The 4,940-nt window shown below is 43.0% G+C and overlaps 1 long non-coding RNA gene across 2 annotated transcripts; it reads left to right on the forward strand.

The window, feature by feature from the left end:
- Positions 1 to 760: 760 nt before the first annotated feature.
- Positions 761 to 4,575, forward strand: LOC107650389 (uncharacterized). 2 transcript variants are annotated; one of them, XR_008913297.1, is made up of 2 exons: positions 761 to 1,155; positions 4,374 to 4,575. It is a non-coding gene; the product is annotated as an uncharacterized LOC107650389 (long non-coding RNA). The 2 variants fall into 2 exon arrangements; XR_008913296.1 differs by lacking the exon at positions 761 to 1,155 and adding an exon at positions 1,976 to 4,083.
- The last annotated feature ends 365 nt before the right edge of the window (positions 4,576 to 4,940 follow it).

Genomic DNA, 4,940 nt, shown 5'->3' on the forward strand with positions numbered 1-4,940 from the left:
CATCAGAGATGGAAATCTGGTCAGGCAACGCATCCCTGGGCACTTCTCTAAGAGTTCAGCACTGAGCCTTCCTTTGCTGCATCAGATTCCCATCAGACATCCTTTTGGAGGAAAAGACCCTCTCTGGGGAGAGATGGGAACTGAAAGCACAAGGGTGTCACAGGGAGAAAGAAGCAGGACAATCATAAGGGTAGGAAGGACACTGGCATGATAAATCAGTGGGCTAGGCCAGAAGGGCCTACATGGGGCAGGAGGAGGAGCTGGCAGGGCGTCCAGATCAAAGCCATGGAGACTGGGACAGATGGAACCAAGGGAATTATCTAGTTTTAGCAGTATTCCCCTCCCACTTGTTTAGATATCCAGCTACTGAACCCTGTCTATACCACATCTAGAACTTACTATCAGAGCCTGCCATTTCAGCTGGAGAGATAGGAAGCAGAATTCTCCAGAAAATCCCATTTGGCCATCTTGTACCAGAGGTCCTAAAGCTCACTATAAAATCATCTCCAGATATTCAGAATGAAAATTGTCAAGGGTGTGTGTGTGTGTGTGTATGTGTGTGTGTGTGTGTACTTGGGGCATTAACTGGTGCTGTGGACATAATGCTAGGCCTGGAGTCAGGAAGATTTGAGTTCAGATCTAGCCTTGGATACTTCCTAGATGTGTGACCCTGGGAAAGTCATTTAACCCTATTTGCCTGTTTGTGGAAGGAGGAGGGATATCCATCCACTCCAGTATCTTTGCCAAGAAAACTCTAAATGGGGTCACAAAGAATTGACTATGACTGAAAAAATTGACAAATAACAGAGAGAGAGACAGAGACAGAGCCAGACAGAGCCAGACAGACAGAGAAAGAGAGAGAGAGAGAGAGAGAGAGAGAGAGAGAGAGAGAGAGAGAGAGAGAGAGAGAGAGAGAGAGAAAGAGAGAGAGAGAGAGAGTTTGCTGTAATTTGGGGGGACTCCTTAGATGGAGAATGAGGGTTAGTGGCAGTGAGACAAGGGTTGATGAAATGGCTTCCCTCACTACCCTCCCTCCAGAAGTCTCTGAATTACTTAAAGGGAAACACAATGAAGATCTCCCCTTGGTGAAGGATTGCCCCTTGATGGCTGTGCTGGCCCTCAAAGATGGTGGGGAAGTCTTCTCTACAAGGAGAGGTATGTGGAACCCCAATCTGGATATGTGCTACTTTGGGGACTCACAGACTTCCCTTTCATGTCTTTCTTGAAAGCTGGCAGCAAGATGGAGTCTGCCAATGAGCTTATTCCCTTGATGTAAATAAGATTGAATTTGCTATCTGACTGCTCAATGTGATTTAATTGTAAAATGGGGTAAAGGCAGAGGTTAAGGGGTTTAGGTCACCCTAATTTCTGAAATCCCCTTTCAAAGGTCCATCCACTGCGTGGGCAGAATTTGCTACTTCTCAAAGTTCACCTTCCCTTCCTTGAGTCTATCCTAAATCTATATTTCTAAATAATCTAATTATAGAAGTAAAAGGTCTTCTTGTAAGGCAGGGGAAAGGTAGGAAGGGGGAGAAACGGAAAGGAGGAGAGAGCACTGTTCAGTGATTTGAGTCCAGTATCTCAATAATTCATGAAATGAAAGTCTTCAGAATAATTCAGTTTTGAACAGGAACCAGTGATGTGAAGATTTCTGTCTACAAAAGAAATCTCCAAAGGTGTCTTGAAAATGGACCAGAGAAACAGCTCCTCCTTCCACCCCCTTCTGTGTCCCTGAACTCAAGACCTACTCCTCAGGAGAATTTCCCAGAAGTCCTTGTCCAGTTTCCAACTGTTGTTCCTGCCTCATGCACCTGAAGATCTCTCCACATTCCATTCACCACCAACGGTTCTCTTTCCCACTCCCCATCATTACATAGCCAATGGACATTTATTAAGTGCCTACTCTGCGTAAGACACGGCCATGCATATGTATATGTACATGTGTATAGATGGTGGACGGACGGATAGATAGAAAGATAGGCAGACAGAGGATCCCATCTTTGAAGCATGTGCAGTGTTCAATACAGATGTCTATATTGGGATTTGCATCTGGTCCCAGATGTGGCCATAGACATGGCTGTAGATGGATTCCTCCTGCAGCAGACTGCATGAGAATTGCTTTTTAATGACCACCATATTGTCCCTGAAGCGAAGGCCTATCTTCCTAACCCTGACCTGACATTACTACAAAGCTGTTTCATGACTGTGCCATAAGTTGTGCAATCCTGGTTTCCAAAGAATGGAAGTTGAAGGTCACCCCAAAGGCAATGGAGAGGCACATGGTGGGTGTAGCCTGGCTGCAGCCCATTATAATTGAATAATTACCCTGGAGAAATGGCGTAAAAGTCATCAAAGAAATATATAATTGGATAAAAAGCTAAGCCAGTGAAAGTAGGATCTCTCCCATGTAGACAGTGCTATCCACATAGCATTAAGAGAACCCAAGTAATGAACAGCCTCAGCCTGTTGGGTGTACCACCTGTGATGCGTTTATGGGAGAGTCTTGATGAAGGAAGGGGTACAGGTACACTTAAGCTGAAAACTACACCACTGGGTGAAACATTCCCAGAGATGAGCAGACAAGCACAGGAGCAGCTGAATTAACTTCCATGTTTTTCAAGTATCTCCAAGGTGGGGTTTAGGAGACCTACGTTGGCATCTCCAATTGTGTGTTATTACGCTTTCTCAGACTCAGTTATCTCATCAGAAGAATTCAGAAGAAACTACTCATCAATAACTAAGGGGTTAAAGAATCTGCAGCTAGGTGATTTAGTGGCTGGAGCACTGGGCCTGGAATCAGGAAGACTTGAGTTCAAATTTGACCTAAATACTTATTTGTGTGAGCATGTGCAAGTCACCTAATCCAATTTGCCTCAGGATCTGCATCAGTAAAATGAGTTGGAGAAAGAAACAACAACCACTCCAGTATCTTTGCCAGGAAAACCTAAATGAAGTCATGAAGACTCAGATGTCTAAACACAGTTCCTTACTTTATTTTCTATAGTGTCTTTGTAGGGTAGCTAGATAGTTCAATGGATAGAGCACTGGACTTGAAATCAGGAAGGCTTACCTTTCTGTGTTCAAATATTGCCTAAGTCACTTCCCAGCTGTGTGACCCAGGGCAAGTCACTTCAGTTTGACTCAGTTTCCTCATCCATAAAATGAGCTGGAGAAGGAAACAACAAACCACGTTAGTAGGAAATCCAAGAAAATTCCAAATGGGGAAGAATCATGAATGTCTGAACAACAAAAACTTGACTACCAAGAAAACAGTTTTCCAAAGAAGAATTTCAAGTTATAAATAAGCACATAAAAATGATTGATTATGCTTAATACTATTAATCATGTCTTTTGCCTTGATTGCTATCTTCAGTGCTTATCAGAGTCAAATGGCTCATAGTAGGCACTTGATGTTTATTGACTTAGTGTTGCTTGAATTAAGCAGGAAGTATTGAACTCTCCTATTCGGTCTCCCAGCAATCCCACTATTGGTCAGATGCTTTAAACTAGTCAAGAGAGAAACAAAGGTCCAAAAATATACCAAAAGGTTCACAGAAGCTCTTTGTGGTGTCAAAGAATTGGAAACAAAGTAGGTGCCTGTGCATTGCGGAATGCTTGGAAAGAAAAAAACAAACAGAAAGATGCTCTGGGAATCAGAGTAGACATGGCTGGTTTTTTAAATCTATATTACCAGTAACAAACATATAATAAGGGTGTAATAAGTGTTCCTTAATTGAATGATTGAATGCATTAAGAGGAAAATGGGAAAAAGCTGCAGGAAATGACCTAGTGCCAAAGAGACTGGACCAAGGGAGAGAAAAAACACACTCAGTGATTACAACAATGTAAATGAAAAGACAAGACAAAAGAATAAGAACTTGGAGTACTCCAAGCACTTTTACAAACCAGTGATGGTCCCTGAGACTAGATAGCCCCTCATGCAGAGAAATAGGCGTTGACCGATTGAGAATTTCATCCCTGTATGGGGCATTTTTACTTGACTTTTTGTTGTTGTTACAAGAGTAGATTTGAGAAATGACTGAAATGAAGACAAAAGGGATGAAGAAAGTATCCTTTGCAAAGGTAAGAGTTGGCCTGGAATGGCAGTTTCTAAATCTGGGATCCCTAGTCTCCCCTGGAGTTAATGGTTAGATTTCAGAGGATGTGCAGACTTGAATGGGAAAAATACATTTTTTTCAATAGAATTCGTTTCCCTGGCAATCCCAACTCCGGGTCTTATGGATTGAATAAAATGATTACGGGGACTCCACAGACTTTATGGGACTGCCCAAGCGACCCAAGACTCCATCTAGCTACCCAGCTAAGCTGTGTTCTTGTTCAAAATCCTCTGATCGAATTTTCTTCTTCGATAGATCCAAAGGAGGTGACTTGCCAATGGTAACAGAAGTAGCAGCAGAACTGGCATGAAGACTCACCCCACTCGGACATCATGCTGGGATTCTTTCTCCTGCTCCATGCTGAAACTCTCAGAGAACTGAATCTGGGCTTTCTGGCTCGTGCATTTTCCTTTATGATCCATTTCTAGGATTATAGCTCTTAAAAGAATATTTTCAAGATGGTGTCTGTGTGTGTGGATGTGTGCACACACACACGAACACATGAAAATTCCATCAGTGTATTCCTGCCTCACCTCTTTTTTCTTACTGACACACATGAAAGGCGTTGCTCTTGCAACACTGACTCCATTGTCCGTCCTAATAAGACCAGGGGAGCGAGCTATACATTTATGGGCCTTTAAGCTTTATTGGCTCCTTACCTAGCTCTGACCTGGTGCCCATGAAATATAAAAAGCTCCCAAAGAAGGTCTCCAGCACAAAGCTTTATGGGAAAAGAGGTATTGGAACATGCCAGGATGACAAGTTTTGGGTAGGTCAAGTTCTCTGATGGACCTGAGGCCTGCTGAAGGGTAGGTGCAAACT

This window comes from Monodelphis domestica, chromosome 7 (genome assembly GCF_027887165.1).
Source record: "Monodelphis domestica isolate mMonDom1 chromosome 7, mMonDom1.pri, whole genome shotgun sequence".
NCBI lineage: Eukaryota > Metazoa > Chordata > Mammalia > Didelphimorphia > Didelphidae > Monodelphis > Monodelphis domestica.